Source organism: Equus przewalskii, chromosome 3, assembly GCF_037783145.1.
Source record: "Equus przewalskii isolate Varuska chromosome 3, EquPr2, whole genome shotgun sequence".
NCBI lineage: Eukaryota > Metazoa > Chordata > Mammalia > Perissodactyla > Equidae > Equus > Equus przewalskii.
Window position 1 is genome coordinate 21,887,979 of NC_091833.1, and position 25,005 is coordinate 21,912,983.

Consider the following 25,005-nt stretch of genomic DNA (forward strand, 5'->3'; position numbering starts at 1 on the left):
TTTTAGAGCAGTTTTAGATTCGTAGTAAAATGCCAAATTAATTTTTGAATGAAATGATTGGTTATGCAAAATCTTTATTTCAGGGGCCAGCCTGGTGGCACAGCGGTTAAGTGCACACGTTCCGCGTCTCTGCGGCCTGGGGTTCCCCGGTTCAGATCACGGGTGCAGACATGGCACTGCTTGGCACGCCGTGCTGTGGCAGGCATCCCACATATAAAGTAGAGGAAGATGGGCACGGATGTTAGCTCAGGGCCAGGCTTCCTCAGCAAAAAGAGGGGGACTGGCAGTAGTTAGCTCAGGGCTAATCTTCCTCAAAAAAAAAAAAGAAATCTTTATTTCAGAATCCTATTTCATGTGTCCAGGAAAGTTTACATTGCCCCTTTTTCAGGTAAGAGAGTGATGCCTATAAACCAATTTCTTTCTTTAAAAAAAACAGTTTGAAATGTTTCATTCTAGGATGTTCCCCTCCTCATAAAAAAACAAGTTTTTTCCAAGAATATAACGTTAGAGGGAGGATTTTCCAAATCCAAGGCTAGGGGCCCACTTGCACAGCAAGCTGGCTGCCTCTCCTGGGGAGTAAGGCGCCTCAGCCTGGCACCTGTTCCAGTCCTAGATCATCCTCTGGCATGTGTGAGTGGCTTGATGCAGAAGGAGTTTGGTGTTTCCTGAACTGGGTACCAGGACTGGCTGCCCCAGTTACTGTGGATGTCCCAACACGCCATGGACTTTCCAGGCTAATTTTAAAGCAACTTGTAAGACTGACTGATTTTAGAGGAACAAGGATAGGGCTACGCACCCAAAGGAAAACAAAACCAATTTACCATGGATCCGTCTAGGCAAATGATGGTGCCATATTAAGGAAATAAATTACTTGAGTAGGAATAATGAGTCAGAAGCCCTGCTATGTTTCTGGATGGTACCTCCTTCTCCAGTGGCCTCAGTTTTGTCTTCCTTAAGTGGGAGAATGGCACCATTTCCTCAAGATGGGGTTTCAGTTGGCTGCAGTCTCATATCTGATGAGATGTTTAACTCCAAAAGTGCCAACATAATACAGAATCATTTACAAGCCAGTACAACTACTCTACAAAAAATAAAATATGCGACATAAAACATCTCAGGTGGCCCTTTGGGCTGCCTCTTTTAAAAAAATCACTAAAGTAAAGAGGAAGCTTAGCTGAGCCTCATATCCTTTGGGCTTTGGCTTCACTTTGAAGGAACATAGTAGATTTTCTAATGCTCTTGGTAGGAGGTCAAAGTGTATGGAATTAACTGTTGGAATTTTAGTTTTTACATCGTTTCTGACTGTTGTCATAATTGAAGGATTAATTCCTAAACCCTTTTCTTAGGCCAGGATAAATTGTGATTAGGGACTATGCTTAAAAGAATTGTAAAAATAACTTTTTTTGAAAACATTACATAAACAACGGAAGGACTAATTTCTCTCTGACTTTCAGGCTTATTTATAGATTCTGGTGACTCAAATGATAACAAAACAGGCCAGTGGAGCTGCCTCTTTGGCTCACGTCACTGTATTTCCTACAGGGTTACATCCCTTCTTCACTCTCCTTTCTCGGCTGAGGTCTCTGGCACGTGGAGATGCAGGAAGAGTTCCTTGTGAAGGACGATGACTGCGTTTCTGCAGAGAGAGCTTTCCCCATCAGCTGTAAGGTTATATGGCTTCAGCTGTTGACACTGAGTCATTTAGAACACCACTGCAGCTAAGACCAAGAGAGAGGGTCCCCTTCTAGTCCCACAGATTCCAACTGATATGGCATGTCTTCCAAAAGCCCTTTCACTGCTCTGGAAACCTCTCATTTTTCTTTTTCTTTTTTTTTTTGGAACTGGGACGTACCTGCTGAGTAATAATATCAGTGATATTTTTATGTGTTTGAGGATTTTTTAAAAAAGCTATTTTTCCTCAATGAGATTATAATAACCTGGAGGGTAGGAACAGTCTCTTTTGAAATGTCTATTATAGATTCTGTGCAACCAGGGCAGTGTGGTGTAGTGGAAGGACTCAGGCAGCTCGTTCATTGAATGATTACTATATGGGCTAAAAGATATATCCAAACATGGAAGGTCTAGATTTGAGTCTGGTCTCTGCTGTATGAAGGTGTGACAAATCCTATATTATCTCTGATCTTCTGTTTCCTCATCTCTAAAGTGGAGATGACAATATTTTCCCTAAAGAGAGCTAATATTTATTGAGCCCTTACCGTGTGCCAGACGCTATTCTAAGTACTTTAAGTCTATCAGCTCATTTGTTTATCACACCAGCTTTAAGATGCCAATGCTACTATTACCTCCATTTTACAGACAGGTACACTGAAACTCAGAAATGCTCAGGGATGTTAAGTAACTTGTTGCAGGTCACAAATAAAGAAAGGAAGAGCAGAGTTTTAAAGCCAGGCAGCCTAGGACCAGAAACCAACACTTCTAGCTACTATGCTATAATGCCTACATGGTTTGTAAGCTCAGGGTGGGTGAGGAGCAAATGAACCAATGTATATGAAAACACTTTTGTAGATTGTAAGACACAATGCACTACTGTTACTTGTAGTGGGCAATCAATAAATGCTTTAGTTGAATTGTGAGGTGGCATAAAATGTTTTTATACTTATATTTTCATGATGCTTGATACTTTTCCAAGTGCTTTCACCCATTTCATCCCTCTTGGTAACAAGCCACTTTGAATCCATTTTGGAACAAGACTAGTCATAAATAAATATTGGACAGTTGAGGAAACAGGCCCAGAGATGTTAAAACATAGTGCTCAGGGCACAAAATTAGTTAAACACAGCCAGGACTGGCATCTGAGTGGTCTAATTCCTAGCTCATACCTCTTCCGTTTTGTTCTTTGTTGTTGTTATTATTTGTTAAATTGAAGCATACAAGTTATCCATAATAAACAAAACCATAGAAATAATGATCTTTTCTGCTAGCCATTATCTCTTCCTAGACGTTTAATCCTTTGCGGCTGTTGCTGTTTTAAAAAGAAAAATCTCCTTCAGCATTTGGACACATAAAACTGCATTATCTGATAAGGACTTTTTTGTTTCCAAAATGTAAGTCTTTTTTTTTTTTTCCAAATAAAAGTATGGCATGTCCATTGCAAAAACAAAACATAGTAAAGAAAGTAAAAATCCTCTATAATCTCACCACCGAAAGATAACCATTTTTACATTTTAGTTTTAGGCTCTTCAACTTTTTTCTATGTGTATATATATACATTTTTATAAGCTTATTTTATAATACCGTTTTGTAATGTTTTTCAAAATCTGCTATACCATAATAAAGATAGAGTGATAGTTTCATTTTTATTGGCAGCATAGTATTCCATTTTATTGATATGTTTTAATTTATCTGAAATTAGGGATTACATTTGAGTAGATGAGGAGTAAGTCTTCCCAAACTTTAATCTCTAGCCACCGAAGCCAAAGATCCCAGGATAATGATGACCATACTATATATGGGGTCAATTGCTTTTAATTTTCAGCTTCATTAGAGGAGGGGGTTGGTGATTATAAAGATAAATAGAAGTAAAAAAAATACATGGAGGGGGTATACATTTTATAATGTCTGTCATTTCTCTTTAATGCTCTGCCATTTGGCATGGTAGGAAAAAAGCTCCTTCCTCTTTCTTAAGAAGATGGTTTAACTTTTGTGGTTCACAATGGTAAACATTTAAATTTGACCTTTAAGCAAATTTTTTCGACTTGCAAACGGAATATTTTAGCTAACCGCTTTGCAACCTGCAAACTTCTTACTTTTATGAGAGCCCCAAACTGTCCTTTAGCATGTGTTCACGCATAGCTATACCTCGGAGGAACCTGCGTTATGGCATCATTATAGTGTTCTCGTTTTATACTGCTGTTTACCAGCCATGAGATCCAGGGCTGCACCGCACAGTAGTGCTTGGAGCGGGTATGAGGCGATTGAATTCTACAAGCATTCTGCTCCCCAAACCATTTGCTCTCAGTTGATTCCACCCTGACTGTGGGGGTGGGGGCGAGTGGGCGTGTACCGTTTCCTAGTTCGAAAGGTTTCACGCACAGCAGAACCCCAGTGGAGGAGAAGAGAGAGACGGTCTTTCAGCAAGTCAGTTTTTCTGAGCCTCAGTCTCCTTATTTGTAAAACTAAATTGCTTGAACGGTCTGACTCAGGAGGTTGGAGGAGGAGGGCTAACAATGATTATATACACGAAGATGTTTTTATGAACAATGTGATATCACTATTTAATAAAAAATGATTACTATTATTACGCCCTTGGCCGCCTTTCTTTCCAGCCACTTAACATGCCCCAGTAGTTGAAGAACAAAATTGTACAGGCGGGCCTACTCAGTTCAATTTTTGTAAAATATTTTTAAACCCTGCATGAAAGTGGCTGTCTAAGGAAAAAAAGACAACCTCCTGTTTATGGCAGGTCCTAAACTCAAGATTTGTGGTTAGTTCGGATCTCCTTGGCATCCAGCCACGTGCTGTGCTCTATTCACTTTCGGGGGTGCTTTACCACGAATCTATCCGAAAGATTTTATTTTAGGTAGGTCACTTTTCCTTTAATTGGGCCAAGATAGCCTGGCTCTCTTTACATTCACGTGGAAAATATTCGTGTCAGATGTTAGTAATTATTTATCAAGCTAGGAACGGTCTGGTTGGACTGTCTTTGGATCAGGTCATTAGTTGATGGAGTCACAGTCAGAAAGCTCACTCCGGAAGGGTTTCAGCTATCACTAGACCAAATCTTTTCTTTTTACATATAAGGAAGCTGAGGCCCTTAGGGTTTAAATGACTTGTCCAATATATGAGGTTGAGCAGTGATACTGGGCTTGGAATCTGTTCTTCTGTGTCATCCTTTTTATAAATACGTCGCAAAGATACCATGAAACCACAGAATCCAAGATCATATAGAGCATGTTCCTGACGTTACCTAAAGAGAAAACTAAGATCTCAAAGGTGACAGGAAAGAGTTTGGGATTCTCGTGGATCACGACTGGCTCAACCTGGCTGTGTTCTCCGCGTCCGCCTACTTCGCCTCTCCCGCTTCCTTCACCACCTTGTTAAGCCCGCCCGCTTCAGGTGGCCCCGCCGCTTCCTGGTAGTCCAGCGGCCCCCGCCCCCCCCCAAGCGGAACCAATGTCTGTCGGCTCCGGCGTCGGCCGGATCTTTCTCGCACAGACTCTTCGCAGCGGTGACTCGGCAGCAGCGTCTCGCGTCATCAGTGACAGCCCCGACCCTTGCTACGCTTTGCGTCGCTCTGCCAGGAGCAGTCACCTCCTCCTTGGCAAATAGTCCTCGGCGGGGTCCGAGTTCTTGGATAATAGGAGAGGCGAGGCACGGGAAGTTACAGTTAGGGGACGCGGAATCGACAAAGGGGGGAAGATAAGGTCCGAAGTTTCTGTCATAGTGTGTGAAGTTAGTTAAAAACTCCCTTCCTCCTAAGGATCCCTCCGCCTGCAGTAGCGGTGGTGAGGCCGAGGGAGCCGCCATTTTGGATGTTCGGTTCCTACTGCCACTGCTGCCGCCGCCCCCGGAGCTGCTGGTTTCATTCGAGGTTTCGGGCCGGTGAGTGTCACTCGCGGCGCTAGGAGCATATTGCTTCTTGTGCCCCGCGCCTGCGGGGAGCGCTCGGCCGGAAGCTTCCTGTCAGTCCCAGGGGTCCCGTCCCAGGCTATGGGGGGTGAGAAGAGAGGACAGAGGCTGGGCCAAGAGGGCCCCGGAGCCCCGGGGGCTGCCCTGACTTACTGAGGGCCGACCCCGAGGCCTCCGACCGGGAGGCTTCGCTCGCAGCCGCGTTCCGTGCTGTGGCGTTGCCCGGCTGGTGCGGGCCTCCTTGGACCCATTGACTTTCTCAGGCTGCGATCCTCCTTTGAGGGCTCATTCAGGGAGACTGGGGTTAGCGGGGCGGGTCCCACCCCCGCGTGTCTTCTCTGAGCCACGTATCAGCGTTCTCGTATCTTGTACCCCGGTCAGGTCTTTCGTAGAACTCTCTTTAGTATTTCCAAATGCTCAGTTAATTGCTGTCTACACCTGCAATGCCGTTCTCTCAAAACCAGGCATCGGCCTCGCCTTCCTCTAACCTTCCAACCAACTTTCCCAATTTTCCGGGGTTTTTTTGCAACTCACCTGCGAGTACAGTGCTTACCTTTCTCTCCAACTCCAGATCCTGCGGACGTTCGTTTCCAATAATTCTCCCGATCTTCCCGACTACCTGAAAGAGTCGGGACGGTTGTATGTTTGCCTGTTAGGGTTTGGTGTTAGGAAATCCGTCGAACCACTCGCTCAGAGTGTACTTCACCAGTAAATGTTTATAAAGCTGATTAAATGGCTTGTGGGGGGGGGGGGCGCGCCTGGGCAGTAGACTGTCAAATATTTTCGCATTTATGGGTTCCCTTTCTGTTCTGAACACTTAGCTTTTTTGGTACTTATGGACACAAATTTTTCTTGATGTTATTTATCCATGGGCATGGAAATCTGCCTGTGTAGAAGAATCTTATTCTGACGTAAGTAGAAAGGAAAGTAACTTTTTTGGCTGCTGTAGGGATTACTTAACAGAAGAGAGGAGTGAATGAAGATTTCTTAGTGATCTTAACTTTCAGGTCTTGTGTACAGTAATGATTTTTGCTGACTGATTCTAATAAATACTTGGACTTAGTGTATTGGATTTTTCTGGGAATAGTTGGATTTTAAATATTTACTTCTACGGTTCCCCATAATACTTATTAGACCGTATACAACTTAACTTTTGTTTTAAAAATACAGACTCTCCAGGTACCCATATCTTCATCACTTTTATTCTGCTCTTAAAGTATGTTTGCAGTATAGCATGCTTGAATAAAAGGCATTTCACGGTAATTCACCAATTATTTCCAGCATTTCAAGTTAGATGAGTGTGATTGAATCACCTCTATTTCATCTCATCTTGGGTTTTTACATCTGCAAAAGAGAATTTATTTGAGATTACAGCCTAGTGAATGCTGAAATTTAAATTTGTAACTTGCACTGGATCAAATCTTTTAATACTTCTAATGCATGTGTAAATGCATTATTATCATCAGGTTATCAGGTGGATAATTCCTGTACTGGTCGTATGATGTCCCAGTAGAAGACTGAATGTTTTCATTGATAGTCGGTGTTCTTGTTATTTGTTTTAAGGAGACTTTTGAAAAATATATTGGTTACTATTTGTGTATTTACTCTGGAACTATGGAGTTTCTCTTTTGCTTTAAAGGAACTGTCAAACACTCAACATCTATGGAATGCTCATTAATTTACTAAGTAGCCCCTTGTAGTTGCTACTGAAATGTTTCATTTCTGAGTTACACTTTTCAAACAAGGTATTGGAAGAGCTATCAGATAGATGTTATTTAACTCAGTTCATTTCATGGTATAATGTACAGGTTTTTAAATGTCATTCATTCTTAGGTATTTTGCATTCAGTTGGAGAAAATGTCCTTTTGCCTTACAAATTATGAGCAAAGTGCTGTTTAGTGCACATTGAGTGATCAGCACATACTTGAATGTCTGCTTTGTCTAAAATCGTTGGGATTATACTTGAAATTAACATTATTGTTTAGGAAACCTCAGTTCAGTTTCTTTTGGGAGGAGTTGCTTGTTCTTTTATCTCATCTGTTTCACTGACAGCAGGTCTAGATTTGAGGGTGAATTTTAGGATGAAACTATAAAGTACAAAAGTTATCAGCAATGCCTTGGTGATATTTCATCCTACTATTTATTTTTAAAAAGTAGTCTTGAAATCAGTGGTGTACAAAAAAAAAAACACCCAAGTTTTTTGTGACTTACAGAAACTCTTTATACTCATTGAAAAAGTTGAACAAGTATTTTCCAAAAGATTATTTTTAATTAAAAAAATTAAATTGGGAAACTACATACCAAAACAGATTTTCGAAATACTTAATCTCTTTATTTGCATTAGATGAGGATTTTCACATTTTGTGTATACAGCAGGACTTAATTGATATCAAAACTTTAAAACCCTTATTTAGATTTAGCTTCAGAAAATCTAAAACTATTACCTTTCTTTAAACTTCAGCAACTTACTTAGTTGTTTTTGGTGCTTGTAATTCAGTCTTTGCTTTATGAATTGTTTTCAGTTTTTGATTTGGCTTTCTTTCATTCCTTTGTTACTTTTATTCAGTTTCTTTCATGCAGGATACTATTTAAAGTAGGAAGCAATTTAAAAATTAAGAGAACATAGATTTATCCAAGCGTTTATGTTTCTTGGCTTAGAGGTTTTGAAAATCATATCTTTGTCAAAAGTGTCAGGAGTTGTCCATTTGCCTTTTTCTGTGGAAAATTTAATTTCAGTAAAGGCAGTCTTTTCTACCTTGAAAATATGTGTAAAGTTTTTCCTCGCTGAAGGAGTAACACAAAATACTTAATATGGCATGAGTTCTAGTTACCAGGAGAATAATCTCTTGTCAAAGTCTGAAGGGTCCAGAAGTGAAAAAAACCACACACTTGCCAAACTTCTTGAGTCAGCATTAACTAACACTTTTGTATAAAACAACAAGGTTTAGGATAATATGATTGAAATGAGAAATGCTTTTTTCACTAGGTACTTGGAAGTTTTGCCTTTTGTTTTGGCCTTCTTAGACCATTGGAGAGAGAAAATAAGTTATAAATGTTGTCAGTGAAGTATAGGCTTAGAAGGAAAAAAATCATCGTAGTTTTTCAAAAGGTGGAGAAAACTTATGTGACCTTTGTACTTTATGAATAATAAAAGACATCTTAAAGGCAAGTAGTTTTTAGCCCCCTTTCTCTGTTGTTAGAGTACAACAGTCAGTGTAACCCGATACGCAGTTGCTTTGCTCACTCCAGCTTGCTTGTTGTAGCTGATTATATTTGTGTTGTATTGAGCATCTTAGGTTTTCAGCTTGTCTGGCTTTGAGGTTAATGTTATGATTCTTGGGAAGAGCAGATATGAGAAAGACATGAACTTAGATCTATAGAATTGTAAAATATTTGCACTCTCCTTTCAAGGCTTTGGATTAAAATTAAGATTGTCACAGTAGATAATGGACACTGTTTAGTTATAAGATCTAACTTTTGTAAATGATCACACAATTATACAGCTCAAAGTAAATGGAGTTCCATTAGTGTTTTTACAGTACAATTTAGTGAAGCTATTTACTAACCCTCACTGTTGGGAAATTGTTCAGTTTCAAGCTGAAGAAAAGGAAGGGAAGTTAATTTTTTTAAAGCCTTTTGAGGTCTGCACATAAGATTTAGTTCCCTTGCCACTTTTTCAAATTTTTGAAAACATAATAGTTTTAAAATATGGTGAAAATATTGATTTGAGGTGAATGAGGAAGCTAACTGAAATCGTTAGGCACCCTGTACATAGTTAATTGAATCTTCGTAAATACTAGGTTTTTGGTATGATTATTGAAGGAAAACTGTTGTAAGAAGAAAGAACCTCTTTTTCTGATAGTACCCAATATATGTGATGTTTTAAAATTGTGTATTTCTCTCTTCCGGTGAAGGCATGGGCTCTGTATTTTCTTTAGAAACTCTCTATGATGAAAGTTTAATAAATGGTGTTGATTATTTAAAAAAGTAGAATGAGGAAGTAGCTTACAATTTGAGTTTTACTAGCATTTGTTTGTATTTTTATTTACACACTGAACTTTTTGCTGTTCCTTGAATGCTCCGTGTTCTTTCATTCTCATTGTACCTGTTCTGCTTATACCCAAAATGCTTTTCTTCCTTCCACCTTGTGAGTCTGTTCTTCCTTCCTCTCTACCCCCCAGGCAAAGAGGTGTAGTTCTTTTTTCCCCTTGGGAAAGGCTGTAGCACTGTTTTCATTACTTGTTGAATTGTCTTACTTTTCCTTGAGCTTCCAAAGGACAAGAACTATGTAATTTATGGTATCCCTAGTACATTGCTCAGTGCCTGGCACTTAGTAGTTACTCCGCAGAATAGATGATAATGAATGAAAATAATATGGAAAAATTGTTCGGGTGCTCAGATACATGATAATTGGTTGACGCTAGAACCAAAAGCAGTCAGGGTTCTGACTGAGTTATGGGATTCTACTGCAGATGATTTCCTTGTGACTGGTAGAGTTGATGTCAGTGAAGTTTATTTTCAGGTTTACAAAACATACAAAACCTTGTCTCCAAGTCTTTGAAGATGTTATTTAGATGTTTAATTCCCAAAATGACATTATCCCTTTCTCTCTGTGATTTCCTCAGACATTTATGCAAAAGCTTCAAGTGGCAGCAAAAAAATCTACTCTTCCTGCCGTGATCTTTCTTTCTTTTCAATACCTATTATGTAATTCATTATGCTGAGGAAACTAATAGTAAGTTGAGAACTTCAGTCTTTTCCCCCAAAATGGAAATATGTTGACAGTTCAGTGATTTGTTACTGACTCTCCTCTTGTAGTTGAATAATCTACTTTCATAGTGCTGAGGGTTTTTTTTAGTTAATTTGCAAAATAATAGGTGTCCATTGTAATAAGTGAAAAAATCTAAAGACATACTTTAAAGAAAGCTCCTTCCCCTCAGCCCTTCATTGTTACTCCCCAACCATTTTACCAGCTTATGGGTATACATCAATATTTCTCTCCATGCTTGGTCAAGTACTGTATTTACTAAAATAAATGTGCGTATATAGGGATTCTTTGTTTTTACAAAAGGGAGATCATACTTTCTATATTACTCTATAACAAGCTTTTCTTAGCACCTCATGGTCAGTAAATATAATTCTAAACTGTTCTTTTAAACATCTCTATTACGTCTCATAGTATGGATGTATCATACACAGTTTATTCAGTTCTTTTCCTGTGGAAATTGAGATTGTTTCTAGATTTTACCGCTGCAAACAGTGCTACAGTAAACATCGTTGTACATGTCACCTTATTTGCTGATGCTTTTATTTCTACAAGCTAGAGTCTCCAAGGTGGGATTTATGGGTTAAAGGAAGTATATATTAAATGTTATTATTGCTAGTTTACTCTCCAAATAGATGTCATAATTTCCACCTCCGCTAGCAGTGGGTTTTCTGTAACATCACATCATTAAATGTAATTACTTAGTCTAATTTTTACTGATCTGCTAGGTGATAAATGGTCTCTCAGTTTTGTCTTAATTTTAGTTTTCCTGTTACTGGAGCTAGCCTCTTTTGATAGGTTTTTTGGCCATTTGAATTTCCTTTATTGAGAATTGTCTGTTCATGTCCTTGGTTCATTTTTCCTTTAGGTTGTTTTTCTTCTTTTCTTATCTGTAGGAACACCTTATCATATGTTCATTCTTTGTCGTATGACACATGTATTTATTCATCTAGAATTAACTTTTATATGGTGTAAAGTAGGAGGTCTTAAGTGGGATGTTAAGTTCGTGTATGTGTTTGCTCTGTTTCTAGACATTCTGTTTTTCTTTTCCTGCACCATTATTTTAACTGTTTTGAGTATAATAACTTTATAGAAAGTTACGCTATTAAGAAAAGCTCCTGACACTGTACTTTTTCATTTTCTTGACTATTCTTATACATTTATTCTTAGATCTATATTGATTGAAAATAATTCTGTTGAGTTCATAAAACCTCAAAAAAGCCCACTGTTTAGAATTGTGCTATATTCATATATTAATTTTGAGAGGCCTGATATTTTTTAATGATGATAATTTTTCCTTGTTATGATGAGTTTCCATTTGTTCAGTCCTGTTTTAGGTTCTTTAATAAAGGTTTCCTAGATTTAATAGTTTTCTTCATCTAGTTCCTATACCTTTCTTGCTAAATTTATTCTTAGATATTTTATAGTTTTTGATGCTTTTGTCAGACAGTTGGACTTTTTCCCCTCCATTTCCAGCTATTGTCAGAAACATGGGTTAAAAATGAATCTTTAATTTCCTCTGGACTTGCACCTCCTCCATACCCCACATTTCTTGGTATCCAGAATTAACAACTTGAACTCATGAAGACTATGCTAGGGAAAATTTGTTATCTTAGTATTAAATCACTTTCTAATAAACTTTCTCATGTCATGCTGTAGAAAAATGCCCTTAGATAAATGTGACTCTGTCCTTTTAGGATGAATACCATGTTATTATTTTGAAAGTTTGCAGTTTTGCTTTATTTATCTCTTCTTATGGTTTTTGTTAATTTGAATTTTAAAAGCAATATTTATTGCTGAAGTTACACATATTGATTATTTGAAGGATATCAGAAAATATACAGAAGTTAAAAGGGTATCACAGATAATCTCCCTTAACATTTATTATACCCTTTGGGACATAGTTTTGAAAAAATAAGATTTTGTTTTGAGAATTTCATGACAATTCTTGATACTTGAGGACTCCTCAGGATGTTTTTGCTAGTAATATTAGGATTAGGAGAGTGAAAAATTGCTTTTTGTTTTATTATTGTCAAATTAGATGTTGACCATGTTTATCTATCATTATTTATTTGGCCTTTATTGCTTTTCATGTATCTTAATGCGATTGAATTGTTCTGTAGGCATATTTGCATTTACATACATTTATTTTTAAAATCTCAGTTTTGGTGAATTTTGGTTATGGACAATTAAGCATAAGAGAAGATTCCTGTAATTACTTTGGCTTATTAGGGAGAAGTGAGCTTAAGACCTCTTAGAGGGATGCCAGCTGGCTGCCTAGACCTGGTGTGGTGGTATCTCCCTGTGGTCACACATTTCACAGCTTATTCCTTAGCTTTGAAGATCCAGAAATTACATTTTAGTATATCACCTAGGGATGATTCAGCCTAATCAAACTCAATGATGTGTAAGTTAGAGTAACAATATTCTAATTGACAAGGGGCCATGCTTTCCTACTAAATTACCTATATCTACTTTCCAGGGCACCCTGTTCCTTGTATGGAAGTACTTGGGAAGCAAGGTACTTGAGAAGGCGATTAATAATCAGAACGTTGCATTGTGAACCTGAAACCAGAGCATAAAAAGTTGGATGGTCTTGAGTGTTTTGTCATTCTAGGCCATGGTGAAACCTGATGAGAGCGCTATCCCTGTCCCACAATGGTGTTTGCCTCTCCAGTGACCAAAATGCTTATCCTCAGATTTAATCTTTCTTATTCAAACAGTGACTGCTAACACTGGTCTCTCCTTTTCTTCACGCTGTAGAACATTTCCCTTCTATGAAGACATTTCTTCATACAGGGGAAATAGATAGGCACTGCCTCCCTCTCCCTACCCTGCTTCTCCCAAAAGAAAGAAAACCACAAAAAACACAAGGACATTGAAAAAACCCAGCTAAGTCGGATTAATAACAGCGGTATCTGTAAGGTATATTAGAAAGTAAAAGTCTGATTGAAGTATAATACTGTTGACCAGTCTGGTTTAAGCTTTCTTACTATTTTGGTTATTGTATTTTGCAAGTTGTAAATGCATTAAAGCAATTCAGATATACATATGACATAAAAATTTGAAGTAGGGGTTCTCTGTGGAGCATAATATAAAAATAGAGACCATATGGAGAATGTGAGAGAGAAAGCATGGTAGCTTCTTTTGGAGAGTTTTGCCTAATGTTAACTTAGGTCCCTTGAGCATTCTCAGCCATACTTAGAAATCTGTGACTAGATTTTACTCAGTAATCAGTGGCAAAGTTAATTGAAATCTAATTTCTTGAGTATTTTCTCATTGTTTAGCAAGAAAGACTTTAAGTACAGTTTTTTGTTGGATAGATGAGGTAATTTTAATATTGAAAAATTGCTTTTAATTTAGAATTTCTTTTTAAATTTAGAGCTCAGATACCTTTAGGTTTAAGGGAAGAAGGACCACATAGCAGCAGGAGCCCCAGCTTTTTCGTCATATGTTGTTAACTGTTGGCTGTCAGTAGCTCAGAGCTTACAGCCGGGTAGTGTAAGCTCAGAAGTAGGAAGAAAGTTAACCAAACAGGCTAGAATAGAAGGCTGGGTTGAGTCCTGATGCCTTTCCCGTAGCTGTTGGTGAGCAGCCGTTGCACCTTTATTTTGTGTGCTTTGGAAAGAACAAGTACATTTTCTTTAGATAAGACACTTGTAGCATCTAGAATTCAGTAAATACAGTATTTATTGAGTTCCTGCTCTTTTAGGCAAGGGGAATACAAGGTTGAATAAGACAAACAAGGATCTGGCATTTAGGGAGCTTATACTTGAGTGGGAAAAAGAGGCATTTCAAAGAAAAAATGGTAATCATGGTCTGGGGATGGTATTGCTGTATGAGGAAAACCTTTATCCCTCAAAGGAATTTGTGGAGATTTTGGAAAATAACCATTTTCTGCATTTTTGGGATAAATTTTAGGAGAGTTGGAACATATGCAGTTATTGGTTTTTGTTCTGTAGTTTAAAAATTTGTTTCCTATAATAAACATTTATAATTTTGATCTCTCTTTGGGCATATAAAGTCTCCTAATTTAGTTTAAGCTCCCAAACCTAATTTTGTTTAACCGCTTTGGATAGAAAGTTTTCAAAAATGAATTTCACATTTCCTTTTTTTCCTCTAGATTTTTCATCGTTATTTATCAAATAACCATTAATGAAATAGAAATACATTTATCTACAATCTCTGAACCTTAAAATGTCAGACTTTTAATTTTTCTGTGTTCCCTTTCTGTTATTGTCCTAATAAGTATTTTTACTTTTTATTATTCATTTTTAAAAAGAAAAAGAGGGACATTTTATTTTGAATAGTGTATAAGCCATGTGAATGTAAAACATAAGGACACTTAGGCATTGAATAAAACTGTTGAATACTCTTAGGACTTTAGGGGCAGTTGAATGCTTTTTGCTAGCACACTAAGTGGCCTCGGGCTACTATGCTGTGTGTGTCTTTAAGATAAATGCTTTAATTTTGGATTTTTAAAAAAATATATATAAATTAAGGCAATTATTGTGGAAATCAAAGGCAAAGATTTACCTGTGATTTGATCTTTTCCTTTCTGATTAATCATTTAAAAAATTTTATAGGATAGAAATGTATAATGTAAGGGCACAAATTGTATTTTCTGAGTTATGGTAAGAATACAACATGAGATCTATCCTTTTGACAAATTTTCAATTGCGTAATACAATAGTGTTAACTATTCGCACAATGTTGTATAACAGATCTCTGGAATTTATTAATCTTGCTACTGGGTTTTTGAATGCTTGTTTCTGCTATATGTAGGTTTTGTTTGTGTTGATGTTGCTTTCATTTCTTCCCTTGCTCTTAGGTGACATTTTAACTACCATCAGTGTCCTTTCCTAAAACCAACTTCTATTTCCTTGCTCCTACCCTCTTCTGTTTCCCTTCTAGTTTTCTAATTTGTTCTATTCTGGAACAGGCTGAATGAGAACATGCAAGTAGAGTAGATGTTTTAGTGTGTTGATTTGATATTCTCTATATTGGCTGCATGAGATTATAAAAATGTGTTTTGGATTCTCAGCTATGTTCTGTATAGCTGAGTCATTACTATACATTATATTCATATCTTATTTTTTAAAAAAGATAGAATTTGTTGTTATTTATGATAGGTATTTAACCTGTTGCGTTTTAAGGAATCTTGTGGTTTTGAGTATTTTGGAAAGCAAGTATAAACTTTCAAAAAACAAGGAAATCTATCAACATTGTAATAGAAGCCAAGTAGGTTATGTTTTCCAGATTATGTGGTCTGCAACATTCACTCCATAGCTATTAGATGTATTTGAATTTAATTTGTAATATGAAATATTTAAGACATGAAACCTATGGAGAATAATAATAAACATTCACTTACCCACTCCCTTATCTAAGAAATAAAACGTCACCAATAGAGCCGGAGCCTCCTGGGTATCACTCTGTCCCTGAGCATATTCTCCTCCCTTCCAGGTCTGCCACTGTTGGCTTTGATCTTTATCCTTAATATGCATGTGCTTATTCTCTTACTGCATTTTTGTATCTCTAAAGAATAGGTTCTTTTATGTGTTTTAAGCTTTTATAAATATTAATACTGCATATCTGCGACTTGTTTTTGCTCAAAATTAATTTATTCAAGGCTAGTTTGTATAGCCAACATTATGGCCAACATTTGTTTAGTGCTTACTGTGTGCCTGGCACTGTGCTAAGTATTTAACATGTGTTCTCATTTAATTCTTGGAACAGTCTTTTAAGGTAGGTACTCTCCCCATTTTACAGATGAGGAAACTGAAGCTGTGAGAGGTTAAGCCATTACTCAAGGACACACAGCTAATAATAAGTAGTGGAATTGGAATTCAACCAAGGTAATTTTACCTCAGGGTCATCATTTTACACAATGATAAGGGTCATTGGATAAGGATAAGGGTCCCCAGTCCCTTATCTCAGTTCTGAAATCTCCAAAACACTGAAAACCAGGAGTTCTTCATGATTCTTTTGGTGTTAAAATCTGACCCGACCAGACATGAGGCTGTTTGAGGTATTTATTTCTCTCGTTTGGTGTGCATATTCATATGTGTTGCTGCAGAAGTATTGTTTGATAATGGAACTGCCATCCCAGACATGGTGGGCGAATTATGACGTATAGTATCTACACAGTATTACCTTTCTAAAATTCAGAAAATTCTGAGTTCTGCCCTAAAGGTTTTGGATGAGAAATTGTGGACTGGTACTATGCTACAGATCTCTTTCTACATGAGATTTTGGAATTGTTGGGCTGATCCAGAAAGCATGTAATTTCATAAAAGAACAAATTTCTAAATACATTGAATGTGTTTGGCCACGGCAAAATTTGTCTTACCATAAATATAATTTTCTGATCTGTCATTGATCAGCAGTTTCTTCTTCTTATTGTATGGCTGAAGTTGTAAAAATCTATTTTCCTCGCTAGGTTTTTTTTTTTAATTGAGGTTCATAATTGTTTATAACCTCACTAGGCTTTTGAGTTCTTAAGGATAGAGACTATGTCCTTGCCAGTGCCCAGCACCTATTACAATGCCTGGCATAGAGAAGGCTCAGCAAATATTTGTTGGATTAGCGATTGGCACTTTTTGGTATAATATGTTTCCCTATTACTTAGGTCATCTATGGGTTACTGTGACTTATGAATTGAACGAGGAGAAGGAAGAGGTGCATGAAACTAACTTCTGATTCTGTATTTTTTACATTCTCTCTTCCCACTTTGAAATGAATTTAAATGATGCTTATGTTGATGTCATGTAGGATATTTTCTGTTTTATAACTGTAGTCTGCTGGGACCTGAATTGTTTAAACTTTTTTTTTCATTTTCTTGAGTAAAGACCTTGATCCTGCTGCTTTCTGAATTCAAGATTCTGAAACTTAATGGCTGTATTTCAGTTAAGTATAGTGTATGATATGTTTGCTCCTTATTGAAGTTTGGTTTATTTTTTCCTTGTACAGGTCTGCTTGACAGCATTGATCTATGAAAGGACTACGTTTGATTTATAAAGAATGGTACTTTTAAAATTAACAAACTGAAAATAGAATGATATGTAATGTGATCTTTAAATACTTGTTCTCATAGATTTTTAGAGTTAATTTCTGTGCCCTTATTTTTCAGTTGATGGAACAAAGGCTTAGAGAGGTCAGATGACTTGCCTTAGGTTGCTTGGCTGACAGTGGTAGATGATTATTAGGATCTTTCTTTTATTGTTTTGGCTCTAATATTTCTTTTAAGTATGTTCTTTAGTGGAATTCTGTATTTCTATGATTTACAGGAACTTTGAGGAATATTTAATATGTTTTTAAGAGTAGTTACTTGATTTAAGAACTTTGACTTGCCATTCAAAATCTTTCTTCAAAATATAAAATCATAATCTCCAAGGTTTATTAATGTAAGAAAACTTGAGGAGGAGGCGGAGGGATAGGCTGGCTTATTAGGCTCAGTTCCATACCCCAATGGTTTTTCCTTCTGCTTGTGATTCTTTTACTTTAATTGCTGCTGCTTCCGGTGCATAGTTGCTGTGGTGTGCCTCCCTCCTTTCAGTGCTTTGTCCAAAATATAGACACAAATTTCTTGTTGTTTTCTTTTGCAGGATTGGAAATGGCTGGAATTTTTAGAGTAGACTCTCTTACGTATCTGTGGGAGAAATAAAGAGAAATACAAATTCCCGAAGATTTGTCATTGCCCCTCTTCACCTCTTTAAAGTCTTATCTTCTCCTTCAGTCTTGTTTCACCTGTGTAAAAGTCTAAAAGGGATGTAGTTTTACAGGCGCCTTTTCTGACCTGCTCATGTTTGGAAGGCACCATCTTTCAACCTGCCACTCAGGAACTCCTTTCTAGATAACTTGACACCACCTTTATGGTTCAGATTAGTAGGGCCGTTTTTAGTTCCCTGTCCCACATAGGTCCCATCCCTAGTTTATTGGCACCAAAAATGACTTCATTTTGCAGGTGAGAACTGCCTTCATCCATCCGTTAAATAAGGGTTTGGTGTTTCATTTATTTATTTATTTATCAGGAAGATTTAGCCTTGAGCTAACTACTGCCAATCCTCCTCTTTTTGCTGAGGAAGACTAGCCCTGAGCTAACATCCATGCCCATCTTCCTCTACTTCATACATGGGACGCCTACCACAGCATGGCTTTTGCCAAGTGGTGCCATGTCTGCACCTGGGATCTGAACTGGTGAACCCTGGGCCGCCAAGAAGCAGAACGTGCAAACTTAACAGCTGCGCCACTGGGCCGGCCCCCTATTTGTTTATTTATTTAAACATTGGCACCTAAGCTAACATCTGTTGCCAATCTTCTTTTTTTTTTTCTTTCTTCCTCTTCTCTCCAGAGACCCCCAATACATAATTGTAGGTCTTTCTGGTTGTGCTGTGTGGGGTGCCGCCTCAGCATGGCTTGATGAGTGCTGCCATGTCTGTGCCCAGGATTCCAACCGGCAAAACCCTGGGCCTCCAAAGCTGAGCGTGCAAACTTAACCACTCGGCCAGGGGGTCGGCCCCTGGTGTTATCTTTTATAGGCTGAACAGTATGACCATATCTCAATACACTCGTCACACACAACGTATTTTTCAAGATTTTACAAGATGTTTTGTTTCACTAATGGTTAAATATGCCTTTAAGTAGTTTGGAACAATTAGTAACTTTCTAGTCTACTTTATATCCCGGGTATATATCACTGTGACTGATCAAATAGATCTTAATTGTTTAATTGAAGGGCTTTTTTGTTTACTTTTAAAAAACTTTAACTTTTAAGTTAACATACAGTAAAATTGACTTTTTTGGGGTTGTATAGTTCTGTGAATTTTAACTTATGTATATAGATTTCTGTAATCATCACTACAATTAGGATACAGTTCTATCATCTCAGAAAAACAACTTCATACTGTCCCTTTTTTGTACCAGCCTTAACCACTGACGGCTACTGATCTATTCTCCATCACTATAGTTTTGTCTTTTTGAGAATATCGTATGCATGGAATCATTCAATATGTAACCTTTTGAGAGAGTTTTCTTTCACTAGCATAATGCCTTAGAGCTTGTGTTATGGCTGTGTAGCAATAGGCTTTGTTCCTTTTTTACTGCTATGTAGTCTTCTATTTTATGGATTTTTCCACATTTTGTTTCCAGTTTCTGGCAGTTATGAGCAGAGCTGCTCTAACTGTTCATGTATTGGTTTTTGTGTGAACAAGAGTTTTATTTCTCTAGGATAAATTCCTAGATGTGGGATTGCTGATTCATATGGAAAACATATGTTTTAAGTTCATAAGAAACGGCCAAACTGTTTTCCAGAGTGGCAATACCATTTTGCATCCCCACCAGCAGTGTATGCGAGTTCCATTTGCTCTGCATCCTCACCAGCACTTGATATTTTAGCCATTCTTGTAGGTATATAGAGGTATCTTTTTCTGGTTTTAATTTGCATTTCCCTGATGCCTAATGTAGTTGAGCATCTTTTCAAATATGCTTGTTTATAACCTTTATACCTCTTTGGTGAAGTGTTTTAGTCTTTTACTCATTTTAAAAAATTTGGTTGGTTGGTTTTAACTGTTGCATTTTGAGAGTTCCTTTTATATTCTGGATACAAGTTCTTTGTTGGGTATGTGATTTACAAATGTCCCAGTCTGTAGCTTGTCTTTTCATTTTCTTAACAGTGTTCTTCATAGCATAAAAGTTTGTAATTTTTATGAAGTCCAGCTTTATCATTTTTTCTTTTATGGGTTGTCTAATGTCCAAGAATTCTGCTTAACCTCAGGTCATGAAGGTTTTCTCCTATATCTTCTAAAAGTTTTATAATTGTATGTTTTACATTTGGATCTATGACCCATTTTGAGTTAATGTTTAAGGTGTGAGATTTAGGTCAGGGTTCAATTTTTTTGCATATGAATGTCCAGTTGTGATGTGTATTGAGTTGTTCACAGTATTTCCTAATTATCCTTTAATGTTTGTGGTGTTATCCCCTCTTTCATTCCTGATACTGGTAATTTGTATGGTTTCTCTTTTATCTTCTAGCCAAAGATCTATCAATTTTATTGGTCTTTTCAGAGAACCAGCTTTTGCTTTCATTGACTTGATCTATTGTTTTTCTGTTTTTAATTTCATTGATTTCTAATTTTTAATTTACTTTTTTCTACTTGTATACTTATTTTGCTCTTTTTCTAGTTTCTTAAAGTAGAAGCTTAGATTGTTAGTTTGAGATATTTCTTCTGATACAGGCGTTTAATGTTATCCATTTCTCAGTAAGCACTGCTTTAGTGTCTACCACAAATTTTGCTAAGTGTGTTTATGTTTTTTCTTAGTTCAGTACATTTGCTAATTTCCCTTGATATTTCGTCTTTTACCCATGGATTATTTGGTAATGTATTGTTTAATTTGCAAGTACGTGGAGAGTTTTCTACTTAGCTTTCTGTTACTGATTTCTGGTTTAAAATTCCATTATGGTCAGAGACCATGCTTTATATGATTTCCATTCATTTAAATTATTAACTTTTTTTACTGACCCAGGACATGGTCTATCCTGGTGAATATTCTATATGCAATTGAGAAGAATGTGTATTCTCCTGTCGTTGGTTCCATTGTTCTATAAATGGTGAAGATGTTAGCACAGGTTGCCAAACTTAAAAAAGAAAATGAACTGATAAGTGTTGATTAGATCCGGTTAATTGATGGCATTCAGGTCTTTTATATCCTTGCTAATACTCTATCCATAGTTCTATCATTTACGTAGGGGGCATTTTGAAGTCTTTATATTTGGTGGTTTATTTTTTTTCTTTCATATCTCTCGGTTTTTGCTTCGTGTATTTTTTAGCTCTTTTGTTAGGTATATTTGCCATTAGGATTGTTGTATTTTCTTTGTGAATTCACTCTCGTGTCAAGCAGTGGGAGGATAGAGAGTGATTTACTCCATGCTCTTAGGATCACAGCTCCTCTAGTCAGAGAGAAGATTTCCTCTTCCCCAGTTTTTAGGTAGGTGCCTGCCTGGCTGTTACTGCCATTGCTTTTCTGTTACAGCCACCACCATTGCAGTATTGCCTACAGGCAGGGGTGGAGGAAGGAAAAAAACGTAAAGCCAAAAGAGAGAATTTCCTCCGTTGTCCTGTTCCTCCTCCTTGGACCTGGGAGGGGTTTTTTTTTTTTTTTAAAGATTGGCAGCTGAGCTAACAACTGTTGCCAATGTTCTTTTTTTCTTCTTCTTCTTCTTCTCCCCAAAGCCCCCCAATACATAGTTGTATATTCTCATTGTGAGTGCCTCTGGTTGTGCTATGAGGGACGCCGCCTCTGAATGGCCTAAGGAGTGGTGCCATGTCCGTGCCCGGGATCCAAACCGGCGAAACCCCGGGCCACCGCAGTGGAGCACACGAATTTAACCACTCGGCCACAGGGTCAGCCCCCAGGAGGGTTTTTCTTTAGGGCTGCTTATCTATTCCCAGTGAACACTTCTGGGCTTTGGGCTGCCCTTGGGTCCAGGCTGGACACTACTGGAGGAAAAATGACAGCCTCTTGCCTATTTGATGGAACTTCAAATTCTTTTGCTCTCTTTCTCCAGTCTGCTCACTGTCATTTACTTTTCAGAGTCCTCAGGTAGCTGTGACACATATTTTTGTCCAGGATCTATAATTACATCCAGAGAGAGAGACAGGAGTCTTCCTGGAGTTTGTTTACTCCAGCTTCCCTGGAACCAGAACTTTTTGTTTAGTTTTGATCTTAGAATGTATTCTGAAATATGCTGAATTCTTTACTGTGTGAATTAACTTTTATTGTTCATCCATGCCTATTAAGATTTTTTTTTCTGATATATAAAGAAATTAAGTTCTCACAGCTTAAAGAAAAAACTTGCTGCTTTTCTCTAAGCTAGAGGCAGCCTAGTATAGGAGGAAGAGTGCTGAATGGGGGAATCAGGAGACATGAGTCAGGCTAGTAACTAATTCTGTAAACTTGTACAGGGTAGTTAACACTCTGGATCCTCAATTTGCTGCATAAAACCTAGTGACATATATTTCTGTGATTTTGTGGCTGATAGCTGAGAAATTGCTCCAGGTAACTTGTTTTTCTCTCAACTGGCGTAAACTTTTGTGATTTTCCCTGTTGAACTACAAATTTTGGGATGAGATTTAGGCTTTTTCTAATAGTCTTTGTTTACTTTGTAGAATCATTGAAGTCTTCATAGAGAAAAGTTATTTTCTAGTACAGTATTACCAATTGATCTTGAGTGATTTTAGTTGCCATAGACTTCTCTTGTTCCCCGCACACCAAGTTAGAGTTAATGGTGATGAGGATTCTTTTTGAAAGTACAATTGCTGGGCTTTGGACAGTCAAAAACTGATTTTATGTTTAGTTCTTAACCTCTGAGAGCTGTAATATCTTTATGCTTTTCTTAGTTATATTCCACTATGTTGATATTTTATATAGTATATTGGTTTTGCTTACTCCTAATATTATTTTACCCTAAAGTGTGTGGTACTTATGGTTATTGTGAAAGAAATAGTTCCTTAGATAGATCTCTAATTTAAGTATTTGTTTTTTTATTATGAAAATGTTTAATGATTTAAATACCTTGTTTATTGATGCTTTTTGACTTTTAAAAAGCTTTTGATTATGAAAAATTTCTGATATACGTGAAAATGGAGAATAATATAATGTACCTTCATGTACTCATCATATACTGTCAGCAGTGATCAACATTTTGCCCACTTTGTTTCATGTTTTTTCCCCTTCCTCTCTTCTTTCTCAGTATATTTTTTCCCCTGGAGTATTTTAAAACAAATCCTAATTATAATAAAATTTCATTTGTAAAATATGATATTCATTTTTTAAGTATTGGGAAGAACTCTAGCCTTGGAGTTCTAAGACCTGGTTCAGGTGCCACCTGTCACCTTTACTTTTGTGATCTTAAGCAAGTTGTATAGTTACTCTGAGACCAAGTTTCTTCATAGGCAAAGTGGGGATAATGATCTCTGCCCTTAATTCAGAATCCTCTAAGGAACAAATGAGATAATGAAGATAATGAATGTAAAAGTGCTTTGTAAACTTCAAACACTAGACCCTCAAGTATTTCTATTAAAAAGTAATAAAACAAAGTTATGCAGGTAGCTTTATATAGTGTAGAGGACACAGTCTTCCTAGGAGGGCCAATATGAAGGAGGATATTAATACCTAGGGAACTTTTCTAAATTCCTAATGCGCTATCCCTACCTTGAGGGTTGATGGCAAAGTGAGCTGAGGGGAATGGGATATCCTCCTGGTATGCTGGATTAGATCATCATTGAGAATCATTGTTTTAAGGATTCTGCAGCCAATATGTTATTGAAGATGATTGTAGTGATATCTTTATCTAATTTTATCGTCATTTTTCTTAACATTATTGAGGTATAATATACATACAATAAAATGCACCTGTTTTAAATGTACAGCTCAATGAATTTTGAGAAGTGTATATACTCATCACAAACATTTCTGTCACCCCAGAAGGTTTCTTTGCATCTTAGTCAGCCCCCAGTCCCTACCCTCAACCTCAGGCAGTTGTTGATCTCTTTGCCATCACTATGGATTAGACTTGTCTTCCCTAGAGTTGCATATAAGTGAAATCATACAATATGTACTCTCCTATGCCTGCTTCTTTTGCTCAGCAGAATATTTTTTTAGACTCTTCTATGTTGTGTATTGCTTCTGTTTTATTCTGAGAAGTGTTCCTTTGTATGGGTATACCATTATCATTCATTGTTTATGAACATTTGGGTTGTTTCCAGTTTTGGGCAATTATAAATGAAGCTTCTGTGAATATTTGTGTATGAGTCTTGGTGAGAACATATATTTTCATTTTTCTTGGGTAAATACTTGGCTAAAGACTGAGTGGATTTGTTGAATCATATGCTAAGTGTATATTTAACTATTTTCCAAGGTAGTTGAACCATTTTGCATTCCCACGAGCAGTCTATGAAAGTTCATTTGTTCTATATCATTGTCAGCACTTGGTATCCCAGTCTTTTTAATTTTAGGCATTCTAATGATGTGGAGTGGTATCTCATTATAGTTTTAATTTGCGTTTCCCTCCTGACTAGTGACTTTAAGCATCTCTTCATGTGCTTGTGGCCATTCATATATCTTCTTTTGAGTAATGTCTATTCAGATCTTTTACCCATTTTTAAATGATTGTCTTATTATTGAGTTATAAAGTTATTTATATATTCCCAATACAATTCCATTGCAAGATAGGAATTGTCTTTTTTCTCTTTCTATGGCTTGCTTTATTTTCATAATGGCATCTTTTGGAGAGCAAAAGTTTAACATTTTTAAAAGTCCAATTTATTAATTTTTTCTTACATGTTTTGTGCTTGTTTTGTATGAAATCTCTGCTTAAGTTCCCAAAGATTTCTTCCTCTGTTTTCTCATGGATGATTTTTAGTTTTAGCTTATATATTTAGGTCTATGACCCATTTTGAGTTAATTTTTTTTTCTTGTATATTGTTTGAGGTTAGGGTTCTAGGTTATATTTTTCCCCCCATATAAATATCCAGTTTTGCCAGCACCATTTGTCAAAAAACGACCCTTTCTCCTATTGAATAACCTTGGCCCCTTGTTGACAGTCAGTTGAGTGTATTTGTGTGGATCTAGTCCTAAACTTTTCTATTTTG

General features: G+C 37.0%; 1 protein-coding gene across 2 annotated transcripts in view; it reads left to right on the forward strand.

Moving 5' to 3' along the window:
- Positions 1 to 5,236: 5,236 nt before the first annotated feature.
- AP1G1 (adaptor related protein complex 1 subunit gamma 1) overlaps positions 5,237 to 25,005 on the forward strand; it is a 71,425-nt gene continuing 51,656 nt past the window's right edge. Inside the window, exon 1 of one of the 2 annotated variants that reach the window (XM_070613834.1) lies at positions 5,237 to 5,562. The gene's annotated coding sequence lies outside the window, so the exon portion shown is untranslated. Of the gene's footprint in view, positions 5,563 to 16,126; positions 16,213 to 25,005 lie in introns of those variants that run through there. The other variant, XM_070613835.1, reaches the window with a different exon arrangement.